The sequence below is a fragment of the Arvicanthis niloticus genome, chromosome 3 (assembly GCF_011762505.2).
Source record: "Arvicanthis niloticus isolate mArvNil1 chromosome 3, mArvNil1.pat.X, whole genome shotgun sequence".
Taxonomy (NCBI): Eukaryota; Metazoa; Chordata; class Mammalia; order Rodentia; family Muridae; genus Arvicanthis; species Arvicanthis niloticus.
Genome location: NC_047660.1, coordinates 66,917,094 through 66,931,462, shown reverse-complemented (window position 1 = coordinate 66,931,462; position 14,369 = coordinate 66,917,094). Strand labels below are relative to the sequence as shown.

Genomic DNA, 14,369 nt, shown 5'->3' with positions numbered 1-14,369 from the left:
TCACTTGCTTTCTTTACGACAGGCCTGTTGACTGAGAAAAGACTTTTATGAGAGCCTTAGCTATTAGGAAAATGTAATTAAAAGAACTTTTAGGATCTCTGAGTTGGTTCCCACCCCGACTACAGACTTAATGCCAGGTTAGCCAAGACTACATAGAGACCATGTCTCAAAAACAAAACAAAACAAAACAAAAAAACACCAAAACAAATAAAATAGTCCACCCCAGCCAACAGCTTAAAAGTCTATCTCACCCAGGTCACTGTGACTAGCATCAAAAAAACACTGACCACAAGTGCTGGCAAGGATCCAGGGAAAGCCTAAGCCTTGTTCCCTACTGGCAGGAGTGTGAGCTGGAGTGGCCACGTGGAAATGTGTGTGGCAATTTCTCAACAACCTACCACACTGCTTGCAGCGAGTGTCTAGTGACTGGATAGAAGGTGCGTCAACAGCAGTGGGTGAATCAAAGTTGTTCTTTCATGAGGTGACATCAGTGTGTGCCTCTGACTATTGTTACCCCTTCCCAGGTCCCTGTGGTACTGAGGGCTCAAATGATGCATAACCTTGTGATTCTAGGAATATTCTCTCCTAGGACTCATGATGCTCCTCATAAAGTCACCTCACAGGTTTGTTTGCTGATAGTGTAACAGGACCCTGATATCAGAAGGCCTCCAGATTTTAACATAACTGAGTCCATGAAGGAAGCACCATTCAGGCTGTAAAACTCAGCATGCAGACAGCTCCACCTGCCAAATATGAAAACAAAGACCTAATCCATCAATGTCCATAGTTATGGGAAAGTCTCTGTCTTAGGGTTGTATTGTTGTGAAGATACACTATGTCCATGTCCACTCTTATAAAGGAAAACATTTATTTGGGTGCTGTGTCCTGCATGGTCCCGAGGAAAGGGACGCTGTGACATTGTTCCTGTCTTTGTAGCAGGGCCAGCCTGGTGTGGGCCTCCATGAGTGCTGACGGTGCAAGGCTTGTTTGTTAAGTTAGTGGCAGGTGCCCCCTCTATCACCAATCTCACACTGAGTTTTCTGACAAGTGCTCTGCTCAAGTGTCAGAGGAATGTTGCCACAAAGGGTGCTGGCTAAAGGAACTAACCAGTAGATTCACCCACCCACCCATTTGAAATCCCCCAGAGGAAGGAAGCAGGGAAGTCTTGCAAAAGTTACCTGTCAACTAGAACAGACAAAAAATTTAAAAATATGTATGTATGTGTGTGTGTGTGTATACATATACAGGTATAGTTATGTATGTGGGGTTGTGGCATGTATATGGGTATTTTACCGGCATCTGTGCACCACATGTGTAGTGCCCATAGTGGCCAGAAGAGGGCAGAAGATCCCTTTGGAGTATCTGACTATTGCTGGCTGTCATGTGGATGCAGCACAGTACTTGTCTTGTTAAAGATAACCAGAATACTAATTAAACACATTAGTGATCTAAGGATGATTTTTGTATTGTCTTCACACAAGAATGAAAAGGTCATTGTGGAACAGGATGCCAGGACTTGGTTAGCCCCAGACCTTAGCATGAATGACTGAAATACCATTCAGGCCATAAAACTCAGCACATAGACAGCACCACCTCCCTAAACAAAAACTAAGACCCAATCCATCACAGTCTATAGATCTGGGTAAGTCTCTAAATTCACTAAGCTTGCATTTTAGCTCTTAGTTTCACATTTGGCTAACTGTTCTTGTTAACTGAAGAATGTCAACTCAGAATTTATTTTAATTTCGATTTCTATTAAAGTTATGTATTTATTCACCTTACCTCCCAATAGTAGTCCCCCTTCTCCTCCCAGTACCTACTCCTGTTGATCCTCTCCCCATTACACCCTCCCCTTCTCCTTTGAGAAGGGGATGCCCCCCTCTACATATCACTTCTCCTTCTTTCCCCCCTTTCCCTGGCACATCAAGTTGCTGCAGGATTAGGTGGACCCTTTTCCTACTGAGGCCAGATAAGGAGGTCCATTTAGGGGAAAAGGATCTACCAGCAGGCAGGCAACAGATTTAGGAACAGCCCCCACTCCTGTATTTGGGGACCTGCATCAAGACCAACCTGCTACCTTCTACATATATGCAGATGGACTATGTCCAGCCCATGTTCACTCTTTGGTTGATTCAGTCTCTGGGGGCCACACAGGATCAAGTTAGTGGACTCTGTTGGTCTTCCTGGGGAGTCCTTCCTTTCCTCTTCAGTTCTCTTAGTCCTTCACCCAAGTCTTCTACAAGACTCACCAAGCTCCATCTAATGTTTGGCTGTGGTCTCTGCATCTCTTTCCACTGGCTGCTAGGTGGAGTCTCTCAGAGGACAGTTATGCCAGGTTCCTGTCTGCAAACATAACAGAATATCATTAATAGTGTCAGGGATTGGTTCTTGACCATGTAATGGTTTTAAATTTGGTGCATTCATTGGTGGCTTATTTCCTCTATCTCTGCTCTATCTTTGTACATATGTACATCTGTATATGTACAAATACTTATATAATATGTATATCTGTACATATTGCAGGCAGGTGCATATTGGGTTGAAGGTTTTGTGGGTGAATTGTTGTCCTTATTCCTTCATTGGGAGTCCTGCCTAGATACAGGAAATGGCCATTTCAGGATCCATATTCCCCACTGCTAGGAGTCTTGCCACCATAGACCCTCTGGGACTTCTCTCCAATTGCAGGTCTCTGGCATGTCCTAGAGATTGCCCCTACTCTGGCCTGCTGACTTCCCTTCTCTCTCCCCTACTCTCCCTATATCTTCATCTTCCCCTCCTCTCCCCACAACCTCTTTCCCACCCACTCCCCTCCCAGCATCCACTTCCAATATCTATTTTATGTTCCCTTTTGAGAAAGATCCAAGCATCTCCCCTTGGCCCTCCTTGTTCTTTAGCATCTTTGGGTCTGTGGATTGTAGCATGGGTATACTGGACTTTATGGCTAATATTCACTTGTAACTTTCACGTGATTATATTTTCTTTTCTTTCTTTCTTTTTTTTGTTTTTTTTTTTTTTTTGTTTTTTTGTTTTTTTTTTTGTCTTAAAAGCTTACCCAGAGAAAGGCTCAGGACCTCACAGGGACACTGAACTCCAAGTGCAGTTGCTGGAAAGTTAATAAAGACTTTCTATTGGCTTAAATCAGTATCCTAGTCTTCTCTGATCTAACTAGTCTACCCCACAACAACTGGACAAAACAACCATTGTTACTGAGGGTCAGTAATATATTAGAATTCCATGGACTATGAGTGTGTATGCCCTTATTAGTGGGAATATCATGGACTATACATGTATATTCTCTTATTAACACATTCCTATTTGGAAACTCCTTCACCATGTCTTCTGGTGTGCTACCATGCTTCCCTCCATTATGATAATGGAGTAAACCTCTAAAACTGTAAGCCAGCCTGAAATAAATATTTTCCTTTATAAGAGTTGACTTGGCCATGGTGTCTCTTCACAACAATACAACCCTAAGACAGAAACTTTCCCATAACTATGGACATTGATGATTTAGGTATTCTTATTCTTGTTCTTGTTCTTGTTCTTGTTCTTGCTCTTGTTCTTGTTCTTCTTCTTGTTCTTCTTGTTCTTCTTGTTCTTCTTGTTGTTCTTCTTTCTTTCTTTCTTTCCTCCTCCTCCTCCTCCTCCTCCTCCTCCTCCTCCTCCTCCTCTTCTTCTTCTTCTTCTTCTTCTTCTTCTTCTTCTTCTTCTTCTTCTTCTTCTTCTTCTTCTTCTTCTTCTTCTTCTTCTTCTTCTTTGTTGTTCTTGTTGTTCTTGTTCTTCTTCTTGTTCTTCTTGTTCTTGTTTTTCTTCTTGTTCTTCTTGTTCGTGTTGTTGTTGTTGCTCTTCCTCCTCGTCCTCTCCTCGTCCTCTCCTCCTCCTCCTCCTCCTCCTCCTCCTCCTCCTCCTCCTCCTCCTCCTCCTCCTTCTTCTTCTTCTTCTTCTTCTTCTTCTTCTTCTTCTTCTTCTTCTTCTTCTTCCTGTGTTGAGAATTGCACTACCCCACATTTGGGGGCCAAAATGTTGGGGACTGCTTTATCAATGTTGGAAACCACACTGCCAAAAGCCTTGGGGGCTATATTGTTAGAACCCGCACTGCCCCAGGCTGCTCCGGTCAGTGGGTTGGGGTTCAGCAAGAGAGAGAGAGAGTGAGGATGGACTCGAGGAATGGAGACCAGACAGAGTGTTATTCAATCCCATTTATTCTTCAGTCTCTCTTCTTCTCTCCAGGTCCCTAGTTCCAAGTTCTAAGTTGCTTTCCAAGGGTCTAGTTCCTAGTTCTAAGTTGCTAGTCTCTTTCCCAGTTCCAAGTTACCTGCCTCAAGTCTCAAGTCTCAAGTACTCTTCCAAGTACAAGTGTCTAATCCTAAGTGTCTGATGTCTAATCCCAAGTTCTTCCTCCAAGTGCCAAGTGCCTAATAATTTCTTCTGTCTGCCTCTCGCCTTTTATATGTCTCACTTCTAAGCCACACCTTTAAGTCATGCCTTTAAGTCACGCCCTTAAGTCTTATCTCTAAATCACACCTTTAAGTCTCACACACCCAAGGGAAAATCCTGGGTATCTAAAACAAGATGTAATCAGCATGTGCTCAGCTGTTGTAGGCTATTGTAATCAAGTCTCTTGTCAGGGTATATGGCTCAAGATGGCTGCAAGGATGATAGCCACCTTCTGTAGGCTCCCCACAGTCCTGGCCAGCAGGGCATTAAACAGCATCTGGGGCGATAACCTAAGAGAGAATGGGGAAAAAACAGGTGAACGCAAAGAAAAACGGCTTGTCTATAGGCTGATCTAACTGTAATTTTTACTTTTTCACACGGGCGTTATATACACAAAAAGGCAGGATGTGGGGAAGGGGATGAAACAGGAGCATAGGTGTTCAGGGGGAGTACAGATATCTTCCAGAACAGAGTGTCAGCTGGGTGAAGGTTCAGGGGACAGATCACTATGATTCCACCTATGATTCACTTGTCCTTATTTAAGTTGGTACTATCCATCAAGACTGCCTATCCACAAGGTCTATGACTACTCAAGCTGGTAAATTTTCACCAAAGCTGCTTGTTTACAATATCTTATAGAGGTCAGTTTCAGTGTTTTCCCACAGAGATCTAAGGCTTTGTGTTAGCAGGCATTTATGTCAGGCCTATGGCTGAGTCTAGGCCTTCAGTGTATAAGCAGGGCTGCTCCTGACAGTTCTTGTTCTTATTCTTGTTCTTGTTCTTCTACTGGGTAAGACACTGACTGTGTAGGCCTAGGAAAGGAGGAGCAGTGATGTTGCAGAGTTGAAGTGACACTGTGGACCCACAGTGACAGCAGAGGGCCTTCAGGAAGAGATAGGGAAAACCAAGCTAGGGTGGGAGTAGTCACGTCTCTTCTGTTCTCACAAGAAACATGGGTCTGAAGATGCTTGAGTCCTGACTTTGTCTCCTGCTGAGGCTGGGACTTGTCCTACTGCTTGCCTCATGCCAGAAACCAACCTCTTTCCAGTGGTTTAACATCCATCATATCTATAATAGCTCCTGCTGCCAATGTAACCCTGCAATGCAGATGAATAAAAGTTATAAAAGAGATGTAAAAACATAAATACTTTTCTTAATACAACTTTTTCTGATGTTCATGTGTGTGGCAAGCCAAATGGAACCTGCAAAGACCAGATATCTATAAATTGTTATAATAGTTCATCTTAAGTATCTATAATTTTCTGTAACCTCACATCTTGGTCAAGCAATTATACCCAGTATAGATACCAAACGACAAGAGCAGTGAGGTTCTACACAGTTGCCTGTGACAACAGAACTGCACACGACAGTCCCACCTATCCAGTGGTTCCAGTTCACTTGGATGGCACATTTTAGCTCCAGTTCCAGCACTTGGTACCTTCACTCATCTGCTACTGCCAAGATCATAGTAGTGAAGAACCAATTCCTCTCTGCCCTGCGCATCAGCTTCATGTCCTCATGAAACCAGTCCCTGACTCTGAAGAGATCTTTTATAATCAATAAACACCTTTGCATACTCCTCTAAATTTCTGAGTATCTCTGTGTCTGACAGGGATGGGAAGAGTGGAAAGGGGAGAGACAATCACAGAGAGAATTTTGTGAGTGAGTGTGTGTGTGTGTGTGTGTGTGTGTGTGTGTGTGTGTGTGTGTGTGTGTTGAGGCAAGTCCTCATACCAATTGAAGCATCCACCCAGTCCCTGGAAACAAATAAATCTGAGGAGAGATGGGCATCTTTCCAGAATGTTTCTACAGGACATCTTTTCTGAAGTTTCTGTGTGGGAAAGAAGTGGCTGGGAGAAGAGCCCAGGGAATTGGGATCTCAGTGAGGCTGTCCCTTGCCCTCTCCCTGCATAGCTGTCCTCAGATATCACTTGTGAGATCATTAAACACAAACCAGGAAGGACGGATTCCAAGATAAGGGAACTGGAATTCACACAGAAAAGAGATGAGTAATGAAAGGTCCTGACCTGACTCCTGAAGATAAAACTATAGTCAGGAATCAGTTTCAAATGAGAAGGTATCATCTCTTTAAGGACATGGGGGAGCCCAACATTATTAGATGTGGCAGTGAGCCTTCATGCAGTGCGAGGTGCAGAATGGAGCAGAAGGGTGACATCCTCAGGTCCGTACATCTGTCTTTCAGTCTGCATCCCTGCTTCCATTTTGCTGTTCTTTCTGGATCACCAGAAGGAATACTTGGCCTCTTGCCATCACTGAACAGTGGTGGTACTTCTTTTTCTCAGTGGACCACAGTCAGGGTTACAGGGAAGCCACTCTTCTGGAGGAGTGAATGCAGAGTCTGATCCTCCAGGTTGGTGTGTGGAATCTGCTCTTTAAATATGAATGCTAATTTTGGAGAACTTTGTGGGTTAATATAATCTATTGACGCAGGTGAAATTGAGTACATCCTGAGGTTCTCACTATGTAGCTCTGGCTGTCCTGGAACTTACTATATAGAGCAGAGTGGTTTTGAACTCACAAAAAAACTTTTTAATTTTTACTTCAAATTTTTGTTGGCTAAGCCTATATTTAAGACCTGATAATAAACAAATTTTTTTCGGCTCATGAATCTTCCAAGTGTGGTATAGATCTTAAATTTACTTTAAATCTCCCAGTAGGTCATGGTTAAATTTACCACCAAACATAGCAAAATTAACAAAAGGGGTGTAGGACCATGAAAGGTCTGATCCAGGCCTTCCAGCTACAGATGAACTCTTTTGCCAAAGTCAAATAGCTAAAAATTACATGTTAGTAAGAAAAACATAATGTCTATCTAGATTAATCAGATGTTATTACCATCATACTGTACCACCTGTGTTTAATTGGTTCAATGATCCTTTGCCTTCCCAACCAAAAATAACTGGTCACATTATATCCATATTCAGAAAGCAGACAGTAAACAAGACATGAGGCTAGGCTATGGAGCCTCAAGACTTGGCCTCAAAGACCACCTCCTCCACAACCTCCTCAAACTGAATGGAGCCAGGGACCCTCAGCATTTGGACATGCAGATTCCTGGGTGATTTTTGCAGAGCCAAATTAAGACAAAGCATTAGAACCAATTCTCAACTGAAAGGGTGATGCTTGTTGATTGGATAGTAATAGAAAGAGAGGCTGAGGAGTTCTGTTGTCCTAGAGCAGATGGTCATCATCACCCTCCACAGCCTACATGCTTCTTTTGTCACCAGGCATATAAACTGAACATTTCAGTACCAGATGTATAGACTGAAGACACAACTGCTCCAAGGTTTGGGTGAGAGAAAGGTTTTTATTGTAGATAGGAGGGAAAGAACAGACAGAGGCACCTGGAAGAGTCTAGATCAGAGAAAGTAGTAGAATGAACAGGGCCAGAAGACTGGACATGACGAGCAGATGAGACCTGAGGAGAAAGAAACAACCCAGAGAGAGGGGTAAAATAAAGGAAGAGAGAGAGAGCACATGTTTAGAGTGCAGGGTTATATGGTAATGGGATGGGAAGCACATGACCTGGAGAAGTTTAGGATAGGGTGTAGGCTGAGAAGAGCAACAGGTAGCTGTGATACGGAGGGAGCCTGGAGGCACATGCACTTTGATAGCTATGGGAACCACAGATATTCCTTCCTCCTGACAGTGATGAGGAAAGGCTCCTTTGGCAGACAAGGTCCCAGATTCAGGGGAATAGAGCTTTTGTTGGACGCCGCCTTCTGCAAGAGGAATTTTGAGCTATAGGCTGGCTATTACTTTTTTTTTTAAATGTGTGTGTGTGTGTGTGTGTGTGCGCGCGCGCCCGTGCACACACACACACATGTCAAAATACTGCCTGTCATATACCCATCCTGTCAATAACAGTTTTGGCCACCTTTTCCATTACATCATTTTATACATTGTCATCAGTATTTTCAACCAGGGAGATCTTGTCTGTAAGAATAATCAAAGAAAAAAACTATGCTCGAATGGTACCGGAATGGACTTTCATCACATGGTATGATCAAACACAGTGGTGAATTGCCCAGGAATCAATCCTTAGATTCATGCCTCATGACCAAGGAATGAATCAGAGTTCTACATTGGTGGAAAGCCATGTCTTTGTCATTGCTAATTCTTTCTGTGGTACTCAGATTAGAAAGAAACAAACAAAGGCTGGAAGGCTGGAAGGCTGGCGGGATGGCTTGAAAGTTAATAACACTGTGTCTGATCTTCCAGAGGGCCAGGTTGGAATTCCCTACACCTAACATGGAAGCTCACAACTGTCTGTAACACCAGTCACACAAGATCCAAAACCTTATTTAGACACTGTTGTAGTGGTGTACAAACATGCATGCTAGCAAAACACATTTATTTCTTTGTTTATTTTTTATTTATTTATTCATACATATACACTTGCATACATAAAAACAAATAACAAAAATAAAGAAATCTTAAAGAAAGAACTATTTGTTCAGCCAGAGTGGTCCCCCTCACCCCCTGCACAATCTCAGCACTGGGAGACAGAAGGAGAAGGTTTGCTAACTTGATCCCCATCATGAGTTTGAGATCAGCAATGAAAACATATAACCTGTTTCAAACTTTAAAAATAAAATAAAAATCAATTTATATCTCCCGTGCTGGTCATGATGGGGTGTGAGGTTGGGGCTTCTGATTGTTGAAGCATCTCATAGAGCCTATTGGTTTTCCTAGTTTGGGTAACAGCTATCTTTATCTAGAATCCAAATGATTCTGTGTAAACACTATCTAATGAATACAATACAGTACGAAGATGAAGATATTTCAGTGTAGTGCACCATGAAGAGGACTGAACAATTTCTGAGCTATAACACAACATATACAAAACAACAAAGGGAAGGAGGTCAGTGGGCATCTCCATCTTAGCACCCCACCTTCTGAGAATTTACTCCCTTCTTCCCACCACTGCTGGCCTCAACAGTAATAGATTTTGGGGTAGATACAAGAGCTAATTCTCAGTTATATGTGAGTAAGCACTAATGAGTCTAAGGGCTTTTAGGGGCATGCATGGAGCAAGGAAGAACATCTAGTGATGGAGGGCATTGTGTTTGGGGTGAGGAGTAAGGGAGCCCATTGTGGGGTGTAAGGAGTAAGAGAGGTGTCTTGGGGTTTTTATTGCTTTGACAAAAACACCATGACCAAAAAGGCAAGATTGGAAGGAAAGGGTGTATTAGGCTTACATTTTCAGCTCATAGTCCATTGCTGAAGGAAGTCAGGACAGGACCTCAAGCAGGGCTGGAACCTGGAGGCAGGAGCTGATGCAGAGGCCATGGAGGAGTGCTGCTTACTGGCCTGCTTTCCATGGCTTACTCAGTCTGCTTTCTTATAGAATCCAGGACCACCAGCCCAGGGATGGCACCACCCACAGTGTACTGGGCCCTCCCCCATTGATCACTAGCTGAGAAAATGCTATACAGCTGGAGTTCATAGAAGCACTTCCTCAACTCAGGATCCTATCTCTCTGATGACTCTCCTGTGTCAAGTTGACACACAAAACCAGCCAGTATAGGAGGGAATTGTAAGGATGTGAGGAGTAAGGAAGGGCATTGTAGGGTGAGAGTAAGGGGGGGGGGGGGAGTCTTGGGGGTGTGAGGAATAAGGGAAGCTGCTGCTATAGTATGAGGAGTAAGGGCACAGCTTCAGCAAATCTGGGCTTTTTTTTTTTTTTTTTTTTTTGAGGGCTCAGTCTCTCCTCTCTGAGCTTCACTCCTTTCTAATTTCTCATCTGCATTGTGCAAACGTCTTGCTCTTCCTACCTTCCCCTCCCCTTTACTCTCTCTTTCTTCTTCTCTCTTATTCTTCCTTTGGAAAAGCCCAGATGGTTTGTAGTCCAGTCAACTTGAATATTTGTTCTGACTCTTACTTTCAAGAGGAGAATAACATGTTTTATCTTCTATTAAGGACTTTGAGTCACTGAGAAGAATATGTATGAATGGGCCATTTGCTGTGGAGGTGTGAGAAGCATTTATGCATCTCCAAAAACTCTCTGGGGAACTTGATGAGTCTGAGACAGGTTGATGAGGGGACTGTATGCTTGTGGGCAGGTGAGAAGCCAAAAAATGGATCTCAGAGGCCTGAAAAGAGGAAACAACCTACTTCAAGGGCATGGTGGCCAAAATTCCTCTTGATCACTCCCATCTGATAGGACTCCCTACCTCTCCCCTTGCCTCCTCCACCCCTGCATGAACTCTGAGAAGAGAAGGTTAGAACATCCAAGCCCTGGGTTGAGGTCAAGCAGGGGCACAGTCTCTCTCCTTTTCCAGAAGGTTGCCCTGACTTGCCTGTGAGTCCAGCAGGTGAAGTCAACAGCGCAGTGTCCAGAACACACAGGCCTTATCTCCTATACCACCTCAGACTACTGACACTATCAGTTTTCTTCAGTCCCAGGGACGAGGTGCCCAGTGTTGTGACAAGCTGTGTGTGCCCAAAACTAAGTAGAGAAGGCTGGTTTCTGCTCTGCTGCCAAGCCTGTCTGGCCCTGGCGTGGGAAAATGTTTGGTTGCTCAAGTTCAGAGGTCTACATTTCTTTGTCTTTTGTATGCTGAAGTTGGTTTTTTTTTTTAAGGTGGTCAAGACATTCCTGCACTGGACTAAATTTCCTTTTTCCTTTGTCATTAACATTCACTCTGGCCACATGAAGACACTTGATATGTGCTAAGTGTACAGTGCTTCTCCTTCTAATTTCTTTCTGTCCAAATTCTCCTGTCTTTGTCACGAAAATTCATTTTAAGTATATGGGTATTTTTTTTTCCTGTGAAATTCTCCTCAACACTATTTGCTCTAAAATTTTCTCTGCTTCCCTCCCTCTACTTCTGCTTTTTAAGGGCTGCTATGGATTCTGCTCCAGCTCCCAACAAGGTCTAGTTGTGCTCTGTTGCTCAGAATTCTCAAACTTATTACATCTTACATTCTGAATTGAATTGCTTCTCAGGAGAAAGACAATGGGGTTCCAACTGCCAGCATCCTCCCTCCTTCTGCTTTCCCATAACAAGGGGATGTTTCACACAGAAATCCTTGGGGTGAGCTGCAGAGAATGAGCTGGGACAAGTGAGCTGCCCCTTAGCTTTGGGTTGGGGACACTGGTGCAGGCTCTGGAGGGAAATGCTGACAGAGACAGGTAAAGTTTTCCTAAAGTGACTATAAGAGACCTGGAAACAACTAGGTTGAAAGATCATTTGGTCTGCTGTAACAACAACAACAACAACACACACAAAGAGAGAGAGAGGAACAGTGCCACATGCCTTTTAAAAAAACAAACAAACAAACAAACAAACAAACACCAAACAAAACAAGATTTCATTGGAACTGGCTTATACTTTCAGAGGTTCAGTCAATTATCATCATGAGGGAAGTAAGGTAGTATCCAGGCAGACAAGGTGGTGGAAGATCCAAGAGTTCTAAATCTTAATCCAAAGGAAGTGAGAAGACTGTCTTCTGCAGGCAGCCAGGGGGAGCAAAGGCAGTCTCAAAGTCCATGTACCCCAAATGTGACCTCGAGCTGTACTACATAGCAATAGTGATTAAGAAAAACTGCATTGTATTTGTACAGAAGCACACATGTTGATCAATGGAATCAAATGAAAGCCCCAAAAATAAACCCACACACCTATGGACACTTGATTTTTGATAAGTAAGCTAAAACTCTATTGTGGGAAAAAGAAAACATCTTCAAAAAAATGGTGCTGGTCTCACTGAATATTTATATAGAAAAGAATAAAAATAGATCCATATTTATTACCCTGCGCAAAACTCAAGTCTAAGTGGATCAAGGACCTCAACATAAAAATAGATACATTAAATTTAATAGGATAGAAAGTGGGAAATATCCTTGAAGACATTGGGACTGGAGACAATTTTCTGAACAGAACACCAAAGATTCAGGTTCTAAGATCAACAATTGATAAATAAGACTTCATACCCTGTTCTGAAAGATATCTGTACTCCCCCTGAACATCTATGCTCCTGTGTCATCCCCTTCCCCACATCCTGCATTTTTGTGTTTATAACCCCTGTGTTAAAAAGTAAAAATTATGATTTGATAATAAAGAAAGAAAAAAAAAAAGAAATGAAAAGAAAAGAAATAACACACAGTGTCTCCCTGGCTCTGCTGACTTAGCTTCTGACAATCCATTTTCTTGTTCTCAGAAATACTTTGAATTATAAAATGTTATTGTGGTTTTTGTTAGTATGCTGGGTAAAATAATTTTTATTGATTTCATATTAAATTTCAAAGTTTGTAGTGAGTTAAAATGTCCTTCAACATAATTATAGGTCATATTTATTTTTATATTGTAAAATGCAAGTTAATCTGTTGAACTTTTTTTTAAAAAATGGATTCCTTTTTGAGAATTTCATATATGAGTACTGTATTTACATAATTTTTTTCTTTCTCTTCTTCCTCCCACTCTTCCCAACCCCCAATACTTTTCAAATATATCTTATTTAATTATTGTTCATATATGTATGTATATATGTATACATGTATAAGTATGTATGTATATAAAAATACTGATAAATAAAGTGTTTGGGGAAAAAAAAGACTTGATGAAATTGCAAAGCATCTGGAAGGCAAAGGACACTGTCAGTAGGATAAAAATACCACCAACAGATTGAGAAAAGATCTTTACCAACCCTACATCTGAAAGACGGCTAATATCCAAAATTTACCAAGAATTCAAGAAATTAGACACAAACAACCCAAATAACCTAATTTAAAATGGGTACTGAAGACCCTCAAACTCAGGAGACCCTTCCTCAAGTCTCAAGAAATCATGACCACCCAAAAATCACAAGAAACCATACCTGGATGCAATCAGCAGAGGTGTATTGGGGAGAGTTGGCTAACCAAGGTCAAAACTGCTCGTCCATGTAGGAACAGAATTTTGACAAAAGGCCAGCGAGCTGAGGGGACTTTTTTATAGCACAGGGTGGGGAAAAGGAGGAATTTTCACGTGGTTACACATGATTGGTTGCATTTTCACGTGGTTACACATGATTGGTTGTTTTACAAATTTTGAACATTAGCAGGATGTAACACTGGGAAAACCTCAAAGGGGGGGGGTAACCAAGAACAGTGGAAAGTTAGCTACTTCTTGGAACCACCAAGATGACTTGCATCTTTCTCTGTGGTCAGGAATGTCTTCTTGCTTTGGGCCTTCCCCACCCTGAGGCTTGAGGAATGTTAATCCAGCAAGTGTCCTCTGATTCAGGGATAATGCCCTCCACCCAGAATGTGTCCCAGGGCAGTGAAAGCCTGAAATCTTACATTCAGTTCTGCCTTCTGTTACCTGCATTCTCTTGCTCAGATTTAGGGTAAAGAAAAAGCCTGTATATATTTCATAAAATGCTCTTTATAATTTTTTACTCAACATCCCCCCATTTCCTTTAATGAAAGTTTTTAATCATAAAAACTTAGACCTCAGTATCATCATAATTTTCATTTTCTTAACCTAAAGCTCAATATTGATGGCACAACACAAAAAACTGAACAGTGCTTATCCTTTCTCTAACAAAAGTTACTAATCTATTTAAAATGCAAGGACCTATGGTTAAAAGCAAAAGTAAAATCATAAGAGGTCCAGTAAGGGAGGATAACAGGGTCGCCATCCAAGGAGACTTATTGAACCAACTCTCAAACCAACTTTGCTGCGCCTCTCTATCTTTCTGTCTCTGGTCTAACCTTTCTCTGAGTTTGCTCTCTAATCACTCCTGAATGGTCTACATAGAAGTAACATTCTTCTCTTAGAGCAGCACACAGACCTACTTCTTTAAGAAACAGCAAGTCTAGTCTTCTTAGCAGCACCCGTCTCCACACCTGTGGCCACTCCTAGTCTCAATGTAACAGCTAAAGTCAAGGAAAATAGGCTCTCTGCGGAAGCATCTAGGGTGTA

The 14,369-nt window shown here is 42.2% G+C and overlaps 1 pseudogene; it reads left to right on the top strand.

Moving 5' to 3' along the window:
* Positions 1 to 5,389: 5,389 nt before the first annotated feature.
* LOC117706163 (eosinophil cationic protein-like) lies at positions 5,390 to 5,938 on the top strand (annotated as a pseudogene).
* The last annotated feature ends 8,431 nt before the right edge of the window (positions 5,939 to 14,369 follow it).